Source organism: Scyliorhinus canicula, chromosome 6, assembly GCF_902713615.1.
Source record: "Scyliorhinus canicula chromosome 6, sScyCan1.1, whole genome shotgun sequence".
In the NCBI taxonomy this organism is placed as follows: domain Eukaryota; kingdom Metazoa; phylum Chordata; class Chondrichthyes; order Carcharhiniformes; family Scyliorhinidae; genus Scyliorhinus; species Scyliorhinus canicula.
The window spans coordinates 204433321-204452925 of NC_052151.1; the positions used below are offsets into that span (position 1 = coordinate 204433321).

Sequence of the window (19605 nt, forward strand, 5' to 3'; positions counted from 1 at the left end):
TATCTGGATTGAATTCCATCTGCCACTGATCAACCCATGTGACAAGCGCATCTATATCCTGTAATCGAAGGCTATCGACATCACTACTTACCACCCACAAGTTTCGTATCATCCGGAAACTTACTGATCAACCCTCCTACATTCATATCTAAATAATTAAAAGAACCAAAAACAACAAGGTTCCCAATACTGATCCCTGCTGGACTCCACTGGACACAGGCTTCCAGTCAGAAAAACACCCTCGACCATTACCCTCTGCTTCTTGCCACTCAGCTAATTTTGGATCCAGTTTGCTAAATTTCCTTAAGATCGCATGAGCTCTTACATTTGCTGTCAGTCTGCCCATGTGGGACCTTATCAAAAAGCTTCGCTGAAGTCAAAGTGGACTACATCAAATGCATTTTCCTCATCTACACACCTGGTCACCTCAAAAACCCAATAAAATTGGTCAGACATGACCTCCCCTTAACAAAACCATGCTGACTGTTCTTGATTCATCCCTGCCTCTCCAAATGCAGGTTAATTCGGACTCAGAATTGCTTCCAATATGTCCCCACCACTAAGGTTAGACTGATTGGCCTGTATTTTCCTGGTTTATCCTTTCCTCCTTTCTTGAATAATGGTACTACATTGGCTATCGCCCAGTCCTCTGGCACCTCTCCCGTGGCCAGAGATTAATTGAAAAGTATTTTCAATAGGGGGCAGCAGGGTAGCATGGTGGTTAGCATAAATGCTTCACAGCTCCAGGGTCCCAGGTTCGATTCCCGGCTGGGTCACTGTCTGTGTGGAGTCTGCACGTCCTCCCCCTGTGTGCGTGGGTTTCCTCCAGGTGCTCCGGTTTCCTCCCACAGTCCAAAGATGTGCGGGTTAGTTGGATTGGCCATGCTAAATTGCCCGTAGTGTCCTAATAAAAGTAAGGTTATGGGGGGGGGGGTTGTTGGATTACGGGTATAGGGTGGATACGTGGGTTTGAGTAGGGTGATCATGGCTCGGCACAACATTGAGGGCCGAAGGGCCTGTTCTGTGCTGTACTGTTCTATGTTCTATTGTCAGCGCCCCTGCTCTTTCCTCCCTTGCCTCACTTAGCAGCCTGGGACATATTTCATCCTCCCAAGATCTTTCCTCTCCTCCAATACTTGACTCCTCCACATCACCAATTTTCATCACTCCACCAGTGCTGGACATGCATTCAGCTGCCTGGATGCTAAACTGTATTCCAGAACCATTTCCACCTGCTACACTCTCGCTCTCCTTTCCTTTCAGAAGCTTCTTAAAACTCTTTGACCCAGTGTTTGGTCACCTGTCCTCATCTCTCATGTTATGCCTTGGTGTTGATTTTTGTTTGATAACACTCCTGTGAAGCATCTTGTGACATTTGACTATGTTAAAGATGTTAAACAAATACCAGTTGTTGCTGCTGCTGTTAATCACATTCAGGATTGAACCATGTTCATTCTTTCAGATGGAGTTTATTTCTGCTGATGTCAATCTCTATATAATTGGACTGAGTTTAAAATTCTGGATTTAAGTTGTACATCCGTTTTGTTTCAGTGTGATGGATTTTTGATTTCTCTTTGATAAGAGGAGACTAACTGATGTCCTGTTACTGATTATTCCGTTTCTTGTATTTTCTCCTTTCTAACCTTGCATTATTTCTGTTCTCAAACCTTCAGTTTCAAGTCCCAGCTTCCCAAACCTGACACTGAATTTACTTTCTCATTGCACTGTTATTCCCTAAACGAATTCCTGCTGTCTGTCCTAAATGAATCTATCTAACAAATGTTGAAATGTTTGCTCCACACGCACAGGATTTTATCTGTTTAAAGCCACAAATAGAAAGGTCCAGTTTTGCCCCAGGGTTTGAGTGAAATCAGCTTTCATTCCATTCACACTGTGGCTATGGGATAATTATTGGTTGTTGAGATGAGCAATCTCTAGAAAGATGTCTGCAACAAACCAATCCACCTTTGTTCTCTTTATATTGTAACAGGAATTGCCAGATAGTTGTAGCACTCTGAACTTGTGCTGTGGGTAAGGCGTAGTCTTCTCTTGTCAATTTGCAGAAGGCTGATTTAAATAGAACAACTTAATCTACAATATAAATTTGATGTGCGTGACTGGAATGGGCATCTGTGCCTACATCTCCTTGAGCCAAGGTTTCAAGGCAATTGGCTGACATTCCGTTCAGCAAACTCCTGTGCCTTCCCCAAAGTGGCGATCCAAAAAGAGATTGAGTGACCGCTAGTGGCTGCCTCATTGTGCCTGCTCTGGACAACTCGTTCAGCAGCGCTTTGTGTGCTTATGTGCTGGGCTGTCAGCTGAGGGAGAGGAGCTGTCTTTGAAAAATGTCTTCCCCTTTATTTTCTTTCAAGTCACGCAGTTTGATTTTAAACAGCACCAGCATTGTTTTTATGGACTACAACATCTGTGCGTAAAATACAATGCACCAACTGTGGCAAGGGATTTATTTTGTCATCCCACCAGCTGACACACCAGCAAGTTCACACTGGAGAAAGACTGTATATCTGCTCGTGAGTATGGCAACTGATTCACTTTGTCATTGAGACCTACTGAGACACAAACAAGTTCACACTGACGTGAAAATTTTTAAATGTCCAGACTGCGAAAAGCACTTTGAAAATTCCTGGGAGCTGATGTTCCATCAATATGTTCATACTGATGAGGGACCATTCAGATGTCCTCACTAAGGGACCACCTCACGGTGCACCAGCGAGTTCGCTGTGGAGAGACTGTTCACCAGGCTAGTGGGCAGGACTTCACTTAGTCATCCCATCTACTGCGATACCAATAACTACAGTGATTAGATTTTGCTGTTAATTGGCATATATTTTGACTGATTGTTAAGAAATGTTTTGGTTTATATTATCGTGGGAAAATAATGTAAAACAGTTTTGTGTTAAATACAGTGTGTGGAATCTTAATATCTCTCATATAAATGTGTTCTTTTTGAACTCCTCTCTCTCCTGTCTACCCTAACCTCCTATAATAATTGTGAGGATCTTATGGACCTGAATCTGCATCTGTAGTTTCTCTTCCTCTTCATTCCCTCTCTGTGCTCACCTAGGCCATGAGCCCTATCTCCAGGTTCCTCAGAACTATTTTTAGTAAATTACTGACCATCCAGCTTTCCCATGTTTGTCAATGGCTCTCTCTCATGTCAGGCACTGTCCCTGTCTCTTTCAAATCTATCATCATCTCCCTGCTCAGTAAAACCAAACATTGACCCAATGTTCCTGCAAACTACCCCCCCCCCCCCCCCCCCCCCCCCCCCCCCCCCCGCCCCCTACACACACCTAGTGAATCTCTAACCACTCTTCCCTCTCCAAAGTCCTTGTCAAATTGATTAAATTGTTGTGTTATCCCTCAACAATTTGCATTAACACTCATAAATGAACATGGACAGTTCTAATTTGTAGCCTATGGGGAGCTTATGGACTGAACTGACCTCTTCCCACATCTTCTCTACTGAGTAGTACTACACTCCATATGCTTTACCCGCTACCTGTGATGGTATTCATTAAAATCGCTTGACTGTGGGCAGCACAGTGACGCAATTGTTAGCACTGCTGCCTACTCCATTGAGCAGCCGGGTTCGATCCTGGACCGGGTAACTGTCTGTGTAGGGATCCCCATGTGTGCGTGGGTTTCAGCCCCCACAGCCCAAAGGTGTGCAGGCTAGGTGGATTAGTAAAACTAAATTGCCCCTTAATTGGAAAAAAATAATTGGGTACTTTAAATTTATAAAATAAATTATTTCTAAAGTCGCTTGGCTGCCTGAAACTCTTACGATAAGTGCATTTGATGGTGTGACTGGAGGGCGAGTACCTGACAAAATCTATTCCAACACACAAAGCAAGTGAATTGTCTCGGCGTCGTGTGAATTCGCTAGTGTTCAGTGAGGATGGATGAAACTTCAATCCACAGGTTGCACAGCTAAATGGTGGCTTTTCAATGTGAATTTGCTGCTGTGAGTGATGACTAAGTGGATCCCATCCCACACTCGGAGCAGGTGAATTGTCTCTCCCCTGTGTGAATGCAAAAATAGATTTCCAGGCAGAATGGATAATTGAATCCTTTACCACAGACCTCATATTTCCAGTCTCTCCATTCTGTCAGTGTCTTTGCGTCTCGAGGTTAGACAATCATAAGAGTCCTGACGATGCAGAAGGAGACCATTCAGTCCATCTAGTCTGCACCGACCCTACAAAACAGCACCCTAACTAAGCCCAATCCCCCCACCCTATTCTTGTAATCCCACCCCATCCAGTCCAGGTATGTCTCCAGACTTTCCCATGAAAGGGAGATCTCAAACTTCTTTAGGTTCAGCGACGGTTCGGCCAACAATTTAGGTTGGATAAGCATTTTGTTCTGGGCAGCACGGTGGTGCAGTGGTTAGCACTGCTGCCTCATGGCGCCAAGGTCCAGGTTTGATCCCGGCTCTAGGTCACTGTCCATGTGGAGTTTGCATATTCTTTCCGTGTTTGCGTGTGTTTCACCCCCACAACCCAAAAATGTGCAGGGTCGGTGGATTGGCCACGTTAAAATTACCCCTTAATTGGAAAAAATGAATTGGGTACATTACATTTATAAAAAGAGGGAAACCATTTTTTAATTCACCGCTCATTAAATGCGGCCCCGTAGCATCTCTGGTAGGGATGGCCCATAGTTGTGAAACGCTGCCAATTTTCACAACCTTGTCAAAAACTCTGCAACGGACTTCCTGAGGTCCTCTCGGCCGTATTAAATTGATACCTCTGTACGAGAATGGACAACTTGAGGTCACGATGGTTTGCAACGGGTGCCACTATGAACTCTCAGGTTGCAGGATTCATCATGCTGTTTATGGCATTGGCCCATCGACCCTCCCAAAGGAGCACTCTACCCAGGTCCACTCCCCCATCCACCCCACCTTTTCCCCATAATCCCACAATATAACCTGCCCATCCTTGGACAGGAAGGGACTATTTAGCATGGTCAATCACCTAACCTGTACATCTTTGGACTGTGGAAGGTAACCGGAGCTCCTGGAGGAAACCCTCACAGACACAGGGAGAACATGTAAACTCCACAGACAGTCGCCCAAGACTGGAATTGAACCCGGGTCACTGGTGCTGTGGGTCAGCAGTCTGAACCAATGCACCACATAAAAAAGCGCACGCGCTCTGCCTACTGAGTCCAGTCCTCTAAACCCACATCAAAAATGTAGAATCTGCATTTTATTTTATTTATAATTAGAGTACCCAATTATTTTTTCCAAGTAAGGGACAATTTAGTGTGGCCAATCTACCTAACCTGCACATCTTTGGGTTTTGGGGGTGAAAACCATGGAGAGGTGGGGAGAATACAAACTCCGCACGGACAGTGACCCAGGGCCAGGATCGAACCGGGACCTCAGCACCGTAGGCTAACCACTGTGCCACCCCAAGGGTAGCATTTTTAAAATGGTGCAAACCTCATTTCTTCATGAAGAGAGGAGGCGGTGCTACAAATGGTTAGCAGCGCCAACTGTAGTTCCACATTACCCTCATTGCCAATCTAATGGTCACAGAGGAATCCAGAAAGGAGCGCTAAAATGAAAGGTTAATTATCAATGTAAAGTATATACAAGTAACAGACTCGGTCCCAGTCGGGACTACTCTGCACAACTGCTTCTACCTGGGCCAGCTTTTACTGTCCAGAGTTAACTATCCCGCTGATGGGCGTCTACCCCTCAGCGGGGCAGCTCGTACTCCACGAGGCTCATGTGGAGATGAATCAGGTCATCCATGTGCCCTCCTGGGGTTATAACGGATAGAATGTTTCCAACTGTGGGGAAACCAAAACTGGAGATCATCAATATAAGATAGTTACCAAGAAATCCAACAGGGAATTCAGAAGCAAGTTCTTTACCCAGAATGCGATGAGCATATGGCCCTCGCTACGACAGGTAGCCATTGAAGTAAATATTGTACATATACTTAAGGGGAAGTTGGACAAAAATATTTGCCAGCAAGCAAACAACAGGACTCTGAAGAATTGAAGATGGATCATGTGGAGATATGCATCATTGTAAATACACAAGGGGTTAATGTAAATACATGTAGACCAGCTAGAGACTAGAGGGAGCACCAGAGACATGACACACAGACAGTCAGATAGGACACGACCAATGGGCATTCACGATACACACTGAGGTGACACCACACACATGATCCTCCTCTTTCCAGAGGAGACAGTCAGTGAGTAGAGACACAGGGTTGATTCAATATCACACCCACCACGTTGATTGTAGCAGACTGGTTAGTCAGTCTGAGTAGCTATAGAAGGATTAACAGTAGTGGCGAACCCGAGTAGGAGAATTGTAAATAGTTTAGTGAACGTGTTGAAGTTTTCTCCACGTCTGAACCTTCCTTTATCAAGTGCACCACAAGGAAGCCGCTTATGCTACGCTAAGAGCATAACAAGACCGATCATTTTGTAATGAGTAAGAGAGACACAAACAGGCCAGGATCTCACATCTAAATCAGCTGGAGAGAGTGACTCAAGAGAGTCAAGGCAGGACAAAGCAGTGTTGGTGTGAGCAGTACACAGAGCTCCAGGGCCTCTGGTGAACAACCTATTAAGAAGACATTGAAATTGGAAACAAAGCAGTATTAAGATGGTTTCTTGAGATATGGCTTTATTAATTGTGCCAATGCAATCAGGTTACAAAGCCCATGTGTGAAGTATAGGCAAATGAGAGTTGGATGCTAACTGTCTGAGCTTGCAGACATCCTTTCATTTCTAAACGAACTGTACCTCAAATTGCAAGGGAAGGACGATGATTGCTTTTAGCACTGTGAAGAATAAGGTGCTTTCCCAAAGTCGTTGAATGTTTGGCAAGTACAAAGTCAAAATTACCACATGTTCCCCACACAGCTCGAAAGCGTGAGAACGGGAACTGTCAATAAATTGGCAAGTCTTATTCAGTCACATCAGGCTGTGCTGATCAACAGTTTTTGTCACTACTTTGCGGAGAAGTTTCAGATTTTGAAAGAGAAGAGGTGGGTGAAAAGTCCTTTTGAGTTTGAGACACCAGAGTCAATTATTAACTTACAGATCACTCCATTATGGGCTGCACGGTAGCACAGTGGTTAGCACCGCTGCTTCACAACGCCAAGGTCCCAGATTCGATGTCCGGCTTTGGTCACGGTCTGTGCGGAGTCTGCACGTTCTCCCCGTGTCTGCGTGGGTTCGCTCCAGGTGCTCTGGTTTCCTCCCGCAAGTCCCGAAAGACGTGTTGTTAGGTAATTTGGACATTCTGAATTCTCTCGCCCTGTACCCGAATATGCGCCAGAATGTGGCGACTAGGAGCTTTTCACAGTAACTCCATTGCAGTGTTAATGTAAGCCTACTTGTGACAATAAAGATTATTATTATTAAATTAAGAGACTGACTTCTGCACATCACTTATGACAGCGCATTAAAGACACGCCACAAGTCCATGAGACAGGCAGCACTCTGGGATTCTGTCTCCGAGGAATATCCAGTGCTGAGTAAAAGCACATTGTTGCTATTGCCCACATCCACCTACATGTGCGAGTTTGCAATTTCCATCTTCACACAGAAAAAACAACATAAAGAAACCAGATGAACTCTGCACCGGATATGCGCATTGCCCTGTCCTCCTGTGAACCTGATTAGAGTGAGATCATGAAGACCAAGCAGCTCACCTGTCATTAAAGATAAGCAAAAATCGTATGTCGCGTAATTCGGTCAGCATGGGTTTCGAAGGGCGGCCAGAGTGGGTCCCGAAGGTCAGCCGGTTGGGAAAATTGTTCCCGAGGATAAAAAGTTTGAAAAAAACTGCTTGACATCAAGAAAGACAATGACAGCAGATGCATGGATACCACCACCTGGACATTCCCCTCCAGACAGCACACCATCCTGATTGAGATTCCTTCACTGTTGCTGTGTCAAAATCAGCACTCTGGGTGTTCCTACTCCAGGCGGACTTAGCAGTTCAAAAAGGCACTTCACAACTATATTCTCAATGATAATTATAGATGGGCAATAAATGTTGACTTAGCTACTGATGGCCCTGAAAGAATATGGAGTTTAGAAGCATAAGGGGTGGGGGAAGGGGGATCTCATAGAAACCGATAAAATTCAAACAAAACTAGACAGGGTAAATGCAGGAAGGATGTTCCCGGTGTTGGGGGTGTCCAGAACCAGGGAGTCACAGTCTGAGGATACGGGGTAGATGATTTAGGACTGAGATGAGGAGAAACTTCTTCACCCAGAGAATGGTGAGCCTGTGGAATTTGTTACCACAGAAACTATTTGACGTCAAAACATTATTTGTTTCAAGGTATTGGATATAGCACTTGGGGTGAAAGGGATCAAAGGATATGGGGGAAGGCTGGAACAGGCTATTGAGTTGGATGATTAGCCACCATCATAATGAATAGTGGAGCAGGCTTGAAGGGCCGAATGTCCTCAACCTGCTCCTAGTTTCTATGTTAATATAAACAAAAATTATTTGAGCAGGTGGTAGGCTGTCAGAGAAAGAAAGTATTTTGTACTTGTCTTGACAGTTGAAGACAATAAAATATTACTATTTCTTTTTTACTATTCTTGCAAAGGTTAAAGGGAGGAAGCAACTTAAAGAAAATGTAGATGTAGGTTGTAATCCTTAATTTCCCTAGATTCTAGAAAGATCCCAGTGAACTGGAGAATCGGAAATGTAGCACAAAAATTAATCAAGAAAGGAGGGAGACAGAAAAAACAGTTAACCTAATATTTACCATTGGAAAAATGCTGGAATCCATTGTAAAATAATAATAATGATCTTTATTGTCATATTTTGGTTACATTACATTGAAGTTACTGGGAAAAAACCCCCGTCGCCACACTCTGGCGCTTGTTCGGGTACATAGAGGGAGAATTCAAAATGTCCAATACACCTAAGGAAGTAAGCAGAGTCAACATGGTTTTGTGAAAGAGAAATCATGTTTGATTAATTTATTGAAATTTTTAAAATATGTAACAAGCAGTGTGTTTCCAAAAGGCATTCTAAAATGCCACATAAAACATTACTACATGAGATAATAGCTTATAATATTGACGTAATACAGTAGCATGGATAGAGGAGAGTGAGATAAATGGTTATTTTCAGATTGGCAAACTATGGGATACAGTTGACAGCCTTCCACCTGCTCAGCTATGTACAATCAATATCAATTACTTGGATGAAGGGGCTGACTGCATTGTAGCTAAACTGATTGCTGATACAAAGATTGATAGGAAAAGAAGTTGTGAGGAGGATACAGAGTTTTCAAAGGGATATAGATAGGATAGGTGAGTGGTTTAAATTTGGAAGATGGTAGGAATTGGGATAACTGAACACGGGAGGGGAGGTACATTGGATCAGGAATTGGTCACTTAGCCCATTTCAAGACTGTTCCCCACTCAATCAGAAGATGGTTGGTCTATCAATGTCCAGACATCCATCCGATACATTATAATGCTCTTGATTAATCGGCACAGCCATGGCCATGGTAGCACTCTCTTCTCTGAGTCAGCAGCTTATGGGCTCGTGCTGCACCAGCAGTGTGACGTAAAAAGTGCCCAGTGCACCTCAAATAATCCTAGACCAGTCAGGAATCTCAAAATTTTGAGCAACAGGTGAAGCTAGCTATTTTCACGTTTCAACTGTGTGGCTGCAACATGAGTGCTATTTTCCACAAAGAGGTTGCTGACGTGAAGCCTGTTTTGCCTCAAACACAACATAGCAATGTGGTATCAGAATTTCAGTGTCGCTGTGAAGCCAGATACACAGACCATACATCCCAAAGACTGATGGATCATATCGCTATACTGGACCTAGTTTTGTGCAATGATAGGAGAGTATTTAATGATCTCATCGAGGAGACACCCCGAGGAAGTGGCGACCGCAATATAATTGAAGCTGACATTCAGTCTGAGGGAGAGAGGAGTGGGTCTGAGACAATGGGCTCAAAAGAACCAAATGGGAACTATGCCCCATTGCGAGTACGTTTAGCCGCATGTTTCCGGGCGCTCGTAGCGCCAAGGAGCACAAGGCTATCTGACACGGCTCCAGTTAGATATGGGGCCTTGGCAGGAAACGTGGCCGAGGCTGCACTTAGTCCTGTTTCCTGCACCGAGGAGCCTCGCTCGCCGAAACTCCTCAGTGCGTGATCCGCGTGCCATTTTTAAACAGGGTCCCAATCTCTTGAGCCCCCGACAGGACCCCTCAACCCCAACTCAGTTTAAGGGTGTCCCTGGGCCCCTCCTGCACCCGTGCCCCCCCCCCCCATGACCTCGCTGGGCACCCTCCCAGCCCGATCACCCTGTGCAAAAAATACCAGCTTGGCACCCTGGCAGTGCCAGCCTGGCATCTTAGTAGTTCCCCTCCAGCTGGCACCAAATGCCAAAGATGCCAGGTAGCACTAGCAGTGCCAGGTGACCACCCTGCCTTGCAGGTAAGCACCTGGGGGCTTTCAATCCCCTGGGAAACCCCCACGAGTGCCATTCGGTCTGGTCCCAGTTTATGGAGACCAGTACTGAACGACACTCACTGAGGTCTTCAAGGAAAAAGGGGTTGACCCCAATGCCTTGGTTACCTCAGGGAACTGCATATTAGAACAAGACAACTGTGTGCATATTTGACAAAAAGTGATTTATGGATTCATAGAACTTACAGTGCAGCAGGTGGCCATTTGGCCCATTGGGTCTGCACCAGTGCTTGGAAAGAGCACCTACTTAAACCCAAACCTCCGCTCTATCCCCGTAACCCAGTAACCCCAGCTAATGTTTTTGGAAACTAAGGGCAATTATGGGAGAAAACCCAGAGCATCCGGAGGAAACCCACGCAGACACGGGGAGAAAGTGCAAACTCCACACAGTCACCCAAGGCCGGAATTGAACCCAGGTCTCTGGAGCTGTGAGGCAGCAGTGCTAACCTCTGTGCCACCATGCCGTCCACAATGGGCAGGCTTCACATCGCGACGTCTCACGAGATTGCATTAGATCTTGCAAGATGCGGCAAGACGCCAGAAGCGAGGTTCCCCGGTAGTTACCAGCCACATTGCGCCGTGGCATGCTGCTTTTCGGGCGTAATGTGGTCGGTAGATTGTGCCTTATGTTTTTAAACTTAAATGAGAGCAAATATGAGGATATGAAATCTGAGCTAGCTCAAGTGAATCAGAAATTATCTTAAGTGGTAGATCAATAAAGATGCAGCGGCAAACATTTAAGGGGATATCTCAGAATGGATAGAATACTTACATTCCAACACACAAGATAATGCCCAAGAGGTGGACCTTCCATTCATGGTCAACTAGAAAGGTTAAAGATGGTATCAATCTGAAAGAGAAAGCATATAATTGCACAAAGACAGGCGGTAGGTTACAACATTGGACAGAATATAAGAAACAACGAACTATGAGTAAAAGATGAATAAAGAGGAAAGAAAGAGTATAAGGGAAAGCTCGCCAGAAATATAAAAACAGACACTAAGATGTTTTAGAAATACAAAGTGAGTCCTGAGACTTGATAATGGAAAACAAGAAAACAGCTGAATTGAACATGTGTTTTGCACCAGTATTCACTATAAAGGATACAAGTTACACCCCAGGGGCGGCACGGTGGCACAATGGTTAGCACTGCTGCCTCACACCTCCAGGGACCCTTCAATTCCGGCCTTGGGTGACCGTCTGTGTGGAGTTTGCATTTTCTCCCTGTGTGTGCGCGGGTTTCCTCCGAATGATCCGGTTTCCTCCCACAGTCGAAAGACGTGCTAAATGTCCCCTTAGATGGGGTTACTGTCTTATGGGAATAGGGTGGAGGCATGGTCTTAAGTAGGGTGCTCTTTCCAAGGGCCAGCGCAGACTCAATGGGCCAAATGGCCTCCTTCTTGACTATAAATTCTATGTTTTAATGATTCAGAAGCAACTGTAAACCATGAAATGCTTGGGGAGGAGGGAGGAATTCAGGAAAATTACCATTACTAGAAAAGTGGTACTGAGTAAATTGTTGGACAAGAGCCCTGACCTGATTGACTTCTTAGGGTGTTAAAAGAAGTGTCCAGCGATGCACTGCTTTTAATTTCCCCCAAATCCCTCAATACGACACGGTCCCATTAGAATAGGCAGCAGTGCTAACCACAGTGCCACCCGGAAAAAAAATGCGGCCTTGGGCCACTGTTTGTGCAGAGTTTGTACGTTCTCCCTCCGTCTGTGTGGGTTTCCTCTGGGTACTCTGGATTTCTCCCACAGTCCAAAGATGTGCGGGTTATGTGGATTGGCTATGCTAAATTACCCCTCAGTGTCCAGAGACGTGTAGGTTATGGGACAGGGTGAGATGGAGGGGGGTGTGGACAGGGACAGTGCTCTTCCGAAGGGTTGGTGCAGACCCGATGGGCTGAATGGCCTACTTCTGCACTAGGAATTCCATGATTATGTTAAAAAAAAAACTCTTGAGGTGCAGAGGGATCTGGTGCAGAGGGATCTGGGGGTCCTAGTGCACAAATCAGAAATGTTAGTATACATGTAATACATGCAAGTAATTGAGAAAGCTAAAAGAATGTTATCCTCAATTGCAAAGGGAATTGATTAGTTATGTTTTAGTTGTAGAGATCATTTGTAAGACCACGTTTGGAGTATTGGTCACCTTATTTCGGGATGCAAATGCATTGGAAGCAGTTCAAAGAATATTTATTGGACTAATACACGGAATGGTAGGTTGGACACATTGGGTTTGTATCTGCTGGCGTTCAGGAGAGTAAGAGGGGACTTAATTGAAATATAGCAGTTTCTGAGGGAACTGCACAGGGTGGATGTGGAGAGGATATTTCATCTCATGGTAAAATCTAGAAATAGGGATTACTGCTTAAAAATAAGCAGTTGGCAGCACGGTGGCTGTGGGTTAGCACTGCAGTCTCACGGCGCTGAGGTCCCAGGTTCGATCCCGGCTCTGGGTCACTGTCCGTGTGGAGTTTGCACATTCTCCTCGTGTTTGCGTGGGTTTCGCCCCCACAACCCAAAGATGTGCAAGGTAGATGGATTGAACACGCTAAATTACCCCTTAATTGGAAAAAATTAATTGGGTACTCTAAAATTTAATAAATAAATAAATAAATAAAATAAAATAAAATAAGCAGTCGCCCATTTAAAACAAATTCCCTCAGAAGGTCGTGCATCTTTCTCTTCCTGAAAAGGCGATGAAGCAGTCTTTGAATATTTTTAAGGCAGAGGTGGATGAATTCTTGATTAATAAGGGGTGAAATGTTTTCGGTCGGTGGAATGCAGATTTGAGGTTAATAATTGCAGGTTATTAAATGGCAGAGCAGGCTTGAGGGGCTCAATGGCCCACTCCTGTTCCTTGTTTCTATATATCAAAGTCCGTGTCTTTTTGGCTACACCCAATAGATAGACAACCAGCTCATTCTTGAAAAAGCCAGAACATAATCATCAAATATGGTTCCACGATTCAACACTTGCTGAACAACCCTCAGTGTGATAACAACTACATGAACAACCAATTTATGATTAACCATGCTCACAATGTGGCTTACTTATGCTTGCTAGAAGCTACATACATTCATAGATGGGGACCTGTCCTCTGCAGGCAGAAGGAACATGTCCAGGCATTGTGCCATTTTTGAATTAAATAAAAGTGTGTGGAATAATTGTTCCCTGGGGAATTCTCCACTGCAATGCCTCGAATGATCAGAATTGACTTGTTAACCAATCAGTACCTGTTTTCAATGCAAAATAAATTGTTGATCCTTTTGAAATTTTGTGTTTTTGCAACTGTCCTGATGAGTGCAGGTGAAAAGCTTCAACATCACGTCTCCCTTTTCTTAATAATACTCAAGTCTGCTTTATCAAGCGAGTACTTGCAGAATTGAAGCAATGCAGTCAGTTGTGAACTTGCTGGCGTTGGTGTTTCAGCAGGTAGGATGATCGACTGAATCCCTTCCCACACACAGAGCAGGCGAATGGATTCTTCCCAGTGTGAAGCCGCTGGTGGCTTAGCAGATTGGAGGCTTGTGTGAATCCCTTCCCACATATTGAGCAGGTGAACGGTCTCTCCCGGGAATGAACTCGCTGGTGGTTTAGCAGATTGGAAGCTTGTTTGAATCCCTTCCCACACACAGAGCAAGTGAATGGCCTTTCCCCAGTGTGAACCCGCAGTGGTTTAGCAGATTGGAGTCTTGTGTGAATCCCTTCCCACACACACAGCAGGTGAACGGTCTCTCCCCAGTGTGAACTAGCTGGTGCGTGATCAGGTCAGTTGACAGATCAAATCCCTTTCCACACAAGGAGCAGGTGAACAGTCTCTCCCCGGTGTGAACCCGCTGGTGTCTGAGCAAGGTTGATGACAGAGTAAATCCCTTTCAACACATGGAGCAGGTGAATGGCATTTCTCCATGAATGCGCTGGTGCTCCAGGAGGCTTGCAGAATCAGTGAATGCCTTCTTACACACAAAGCAGGTGAATGGCTTCTCCCCAGTGTGAATTCGCTGGTGTCTCAACATATTGGATGTTTGAGTGAATCCATTTCCACACACAGAGCAGATGATTGGATTCTCACCAGTGTGGACACGCTGGTGTCTCAGCAGGTTGGAGGCATGAGTGAACCTCTCCTCACACACAGAGCAGGCGAATGGTTTCTTCCCAGTGTGAATTCGCTGATGTGCCAGCAAGTCAGATGCCTGAGTAAAACACTTCCCACACACAGAGCAGGTAAACCGCCTCTCTCCACTGTGAACTCGCTCATGTCTCAACAAAGTCGTTGACTGAGTGAATCCCTTTCCACACACAGAACAGGTGAAGGGTCTCTCCCCAGTGTGAACCCACTGGTGTGCCAACTGATCAGATGACTGAGTAAATCCCTTCCCACACAGAGCAGGTGAACGGTCTCTCCCCAGTGTGAACTCGCTGGTGTCTCAGCAAGGTTGGTGACCGAGTGAATCCGTTCCCACACATGGAGCAGGTGAATGGTCTCTCTCCAGTGTGAACTCGCTGATGTGCCAATAGATCAGATGACTGAGTAAATCCAATCCCACACACATAGCAGGTGAACGGTCTCTCCCCAGTGTGAACTTGCTGGTGTCTCAACAAAATCGTTGAATGAGTGAATCCCTTCCCACACACAGAGCAGGTAAACGGCTTCTCCCCAGTGTGAATTTGCTGGTGTGCCAGGAGATCAAATGACTGAGTAAATCTCTTCCCACACACAGAGCAGGTGAACGGTCTCTCCCCAGTGTGAACTCGCTGTGTCTCAGCAAGATTGATGATTGAGTGAATCCTTTCCCACACTTGGGGCAGGTGAATGGCCTTGTATTGACTGCATTGATGAGTTTCCAGCTCAGATAGGTGTCTGGATGTCTTCCCACAATCCTCACATTTGCACGCCCTCTCTGCAGTCACATCACAATTGTGCTTCCCCAGGTCAGACGATCGTTCAAATGTGCCTCCACACATGGAACACGTGTAAAGTTTTTCCACGCTGCAAATGTTCTTTTCCATACTGTGACTAATCTTCGGGATCTGATGAATGGTGAGTCCGACCGATGGGCCTGATATTTCATCTGAGCTTCCTGTCTGCCCATCTTTCCCTGTAAAACAAGTTTCCATCAGCAATAACTAAAACCTGGAGGAAAGGAATTCAAACAGAAAATTTACTAGCTTTACCGATATGTTGCTCAAAAACCCTCCTCTCTACTGAAATTAGTCTCTCTCTTCCAGAATGCCTGTTCCTTTAAAGGGTGGGGGGGAGGGGGGTGTCACTTCAAATGTGCCGATCTGCTGCCCGAAATACGCATGCTCAGACAGGATGTGCACGCTGGGCTCCTGGGGAAGGCCGAACAATCGACGGAAAATGTGTTTTTCAAAACCGAGTGAGTCTCGAATGGTGAACTGAGAGGGAATCAAATAAAATACCAACCTGAGCTGACTGCACACCAAATCGAGTAGATTTGGCAGCGCAAGGAAGCGCAGATCAGGTGATTATGGACTGAGCAGTCGATGAGTTCTGTTATTTATTGGAGAGGACGGGGTGGGGCTGGCTGACCGAGGAGGTGGCGGGTCCTCCAACCAATGGTGGCGCTGGCGGGGCGGGAGAGTGAGACAGGTGCAATAGGGGCGGGGTGTGGCTGGCTGACGAGGAGGTGGAGGGTCCTCTAACCAGAGGTGGCGGGTCCTCCAACCAATGGTGGCGGGGCGGGAGAGTGAGACAGGTGCAATAGGGGCGGGGTGTGGCTGGCTGACGAGGAGGTGGAGGGTCCTCCAACCAGAGGTGGCGGGTCCTCCAACCAATGGTGGCGGGGCGTGCGAGCGAGACAGGTGCAATAGGGGCGGGGTGTCTCGTTTGAGCGCTGGAGCGGGATGAGTGAGGGTCTGCACAGGCTAGAGGGGTTCACGGGTAATAAGACTATATAGAATGTCAGTTTTTATACGGACTTACTAAACTACACACATACATACATAAAATCATATATATATATTTATATATGTGTGTAAAAGTAAAATGCTGAAAGTGCTGGAAATCTGCGATTTAAAACAGAAAATGCTGGAAAAATCAGCAGGTATGGAAGCATATGTGGAGAGTTAACATTTCAAGGAGATTCACTAGGTTAATCCCAGAGTTGAAGGGGTTGGATTACGAGGAGAGGTTGAGTAGACTGGGACTGTACTCGGTAGAATTTAGAAGGATGAGGGGGATCTTATAGAAACATATAAAATTATGAAGGGAATAGATAGGATAGATGCGGGTAGGTTGTTTCCACGGGCGGGTGAAAGCAGAACCAGGGGGCATAGCCTCAAAATAAGGGGAAGTAGATTTAGGACTGAGTTTAGGAGGAACTTCTTCACCCAAAGGGTTGTGAATCTGGAATTCCTTTACCAGTGAGGCAGTTTAGGCTCCTTCATTAAATGTTTTTCAGGTAAAGATAGATAGTTTTTTGAAGAATAAAGGGATTAAGGGTGATGGTGTTCGGGCCAGAAAGTGGAGCCACAAAAAGATCAGCCATGATCTCATTGAATGGTGGAGCAGGCTCGAGGGGCCAGATGGCCTATTCCTGCTCCCAGTTCTTGTGTTCTTATGTAAGTCAAATATAACGTCTCTGAAACCCTTTGAGATCTGGAGCCATAAGACATCGAGCAGAATTAGGCCATTCAGCCCATCAAGTCTGCTCCACCATTCAATCATGGCTGATATGTTTTGTATCCCCATTCTCCTGCCTTCTCCCCATTACCCCTGATCTCCTTATTAATCATACCTATCTCTGTTTTACAGACTCTCAGTGACTTGGCCTCCACAGCCTTCTGCAGCAAAGATTCACCACCCTCTGGCTGAAAGAAATCTTCCTCATCTCTGATTTAAAGAATTGTCCCTTCAGTCTGAGGTTGTGCCCTCAGGTTCTAGTTTAACCTATTCAGAGAAACATTCTCTCCGCGTCCACTCTATCTATGCATCTCTGTATTCTGTAAGTTTCAATGAGACCCCCCCTCATCTTTCTTAACTCCATTGAGTACAGACCCAGAATCCTCAACCACTCCATGTATGACAAGTCCTTCATTCCGGCGATAATTCTTGTGAACCTCCTCTGGACCCTCTCCAAGGCCAGTAATTCCTTCCTTTAGATACGGGGCCCAGGGCCCAAAACTGCTCACAATATTCCAAATAGGGTCTGACCAGAGCCTTTTCAGCTTCATCAGTAAATCTCTGCTCTTGTATTCTAACCTTTTTGCCATGAATGCTAACATTGCATTTGCCTTGCTAACTGCCAACTGAACCTGCATTTTAACCGTAAGAGAATCCTGAACTTGGACTCCTAAGTGCCTTTGTGCTTCTGATTTCCAAAGCTTTTCCCATTTAGAAAATGGTCAATGTCTCTACTCTTCCAACCAAAGTGCATAACCTCTCACATTTCTAAATTGTATTCCATCTGCCACTTCTTTGCCCAGTCTCCTAACCTTCCCATGCCCTTCTGCAGCCTCTCTGCTTCCTCAGCACGACCTGTCCCTCTACATATCATTGTAACATCTGCAAACTCAGCAACAATTCCCTCAGTTCTTTCTAGATAATTAATATATACAGTGAATAGATGTGGTCCCAACACTGACCCCTGCAGAACTTCACTCGTCACTGGCTGCCATCCTGAAAAGGGCCCCTTTAGCCCAGGAAATTAAAAGTCTCCTTCCTGCAGCAATTCTCGTTCAGTAATTCCAAAGATTCATATTGGAAGAGGAACATTAACTCTGTTTCTCTCTCCCCAGATGCTGCCAGCCATGCTGAATTTACTTCCTGTTTTCATTTTTTTTATCCATTCACAGGATGTGGGTGTTACTTTGCCTTTACAGTTGAAAAGGAGGATAACTTGCCGACAGTCCCAAAATAAATTAATAGTCGATGGAGAACTTAATACAATTAATGTAGGTACAGCATCAGTAACTAAGTGTCAAATCCCCAGAACCTGACAGTTTCCATCCAAGGGTGTCAAAGAAAGTAGGGGCGAACATAATAGATACCCTATCATAGTTAACTAGATTCAAGAGTAGTTCCCTCTGAATTGGAAAGTTGCACATGTCACTCATTAAGAAAGGTGAAAGGGAAACCCTGGTCGGGAAATTGCTGGAGTCTATAATCAGGGATAAGTAACTGAAAGCCTGTATTGGTTCATGAAGGAAAGGTCGTGCCTGACTAAACATATTGAATTTTTTGAAGAGGTGACTCAGGTAGTGGACAGAGAAAATTTTTATGGATGTTATATGAAGTTCCAGAAGGAATTTGATAAACTCCTACATAAGAGACTGTTAACTAAGTTGGAAGCCTTCGTTTTTTATTTAAATAATTTTTATTCAGATTTTCACAAAATATCAATAAAAGAAAATATTAACAAAAAAATATATTAACAACTAGGAAAAACAAAAAAGAACAATCACCCCCCCCCCCCCGTTAATTACAAAAAAGAAGAAAGAGATTAACACCCGTCATAACCAAAGAACACGTGTACACGCCCCTTCAACCCAACCCACCAAAACGACCCCCCCCCCCTCCCAGGCTGCTGCTACTGCTGCCCTTTTTTCCCTACCGTTCTGCCAGGAAATCTAGGAAAGGCTGCCACTGCCTGAAAAACCCCTGTACTGATCCCCTTAGGGCAAATTTCACCCTCTCCAATTTGATGAACCCCGCCATATCGTTGATCCAGGCCTCCACGCTTGGGGGCCTCGCATCCTTCCACTGAAGAAGAATCCTCCGCCGGGCTACTAAGGCCAGAACACCGGCCACTTTCGCCTCCTGCACTCCCGGCTCCACTGCAACCCCAAATATTGCGAGTCCCCAGCCTGGCTTGACCCTGGATCCTACCACCCTCGAAACCGTGCTTGCTACCCCCTTCCAAAATTCCCCCAGCGCTGGGCATGTCCAGAACATATGGGCATGGTTCGCTGGGCTCCCTGAGCACCTAGTACACCTGTCTTCGCCCCCAAAGAAACTACTCATCGTTGTCCCGGTCATATGAGCCCTATGTAGCACCTTGAACTGTATGAGGCTAAGCCTCACACATGAAGAGGAGGAGTTCACTCTTTCCAGAGC

General features: G+C 45.4%; 1 protein-coding gene across 3 annotated transcripts in view; it reads left to right on the forward strand.

The window, feature by feature from the left end:
- Window positions 1-19605, forward strand: part of LOC119967815 (zinc finger protein 235-like) — an 86079-nt gene that overhangs the window by 11501 nt on the left and 54973 nt on the right. The window contains exon 4 of one of the 3 annotated variants that reach the window (XR_005461076.1): window positions 1991-2421. The exons of 1 other annotated variant lie outside the window; for it this stretch is intronic. The gene's annotated coding sequence lies outside the window, so the exon portion shown is untranslated. Of the gene's footprint in view, window positions 1-1990; window positions 2422-19605 lie in introns of those variants that run through there. One more of the 3 variants, XR_005461077.1, reaches the window with a different exon arrangement.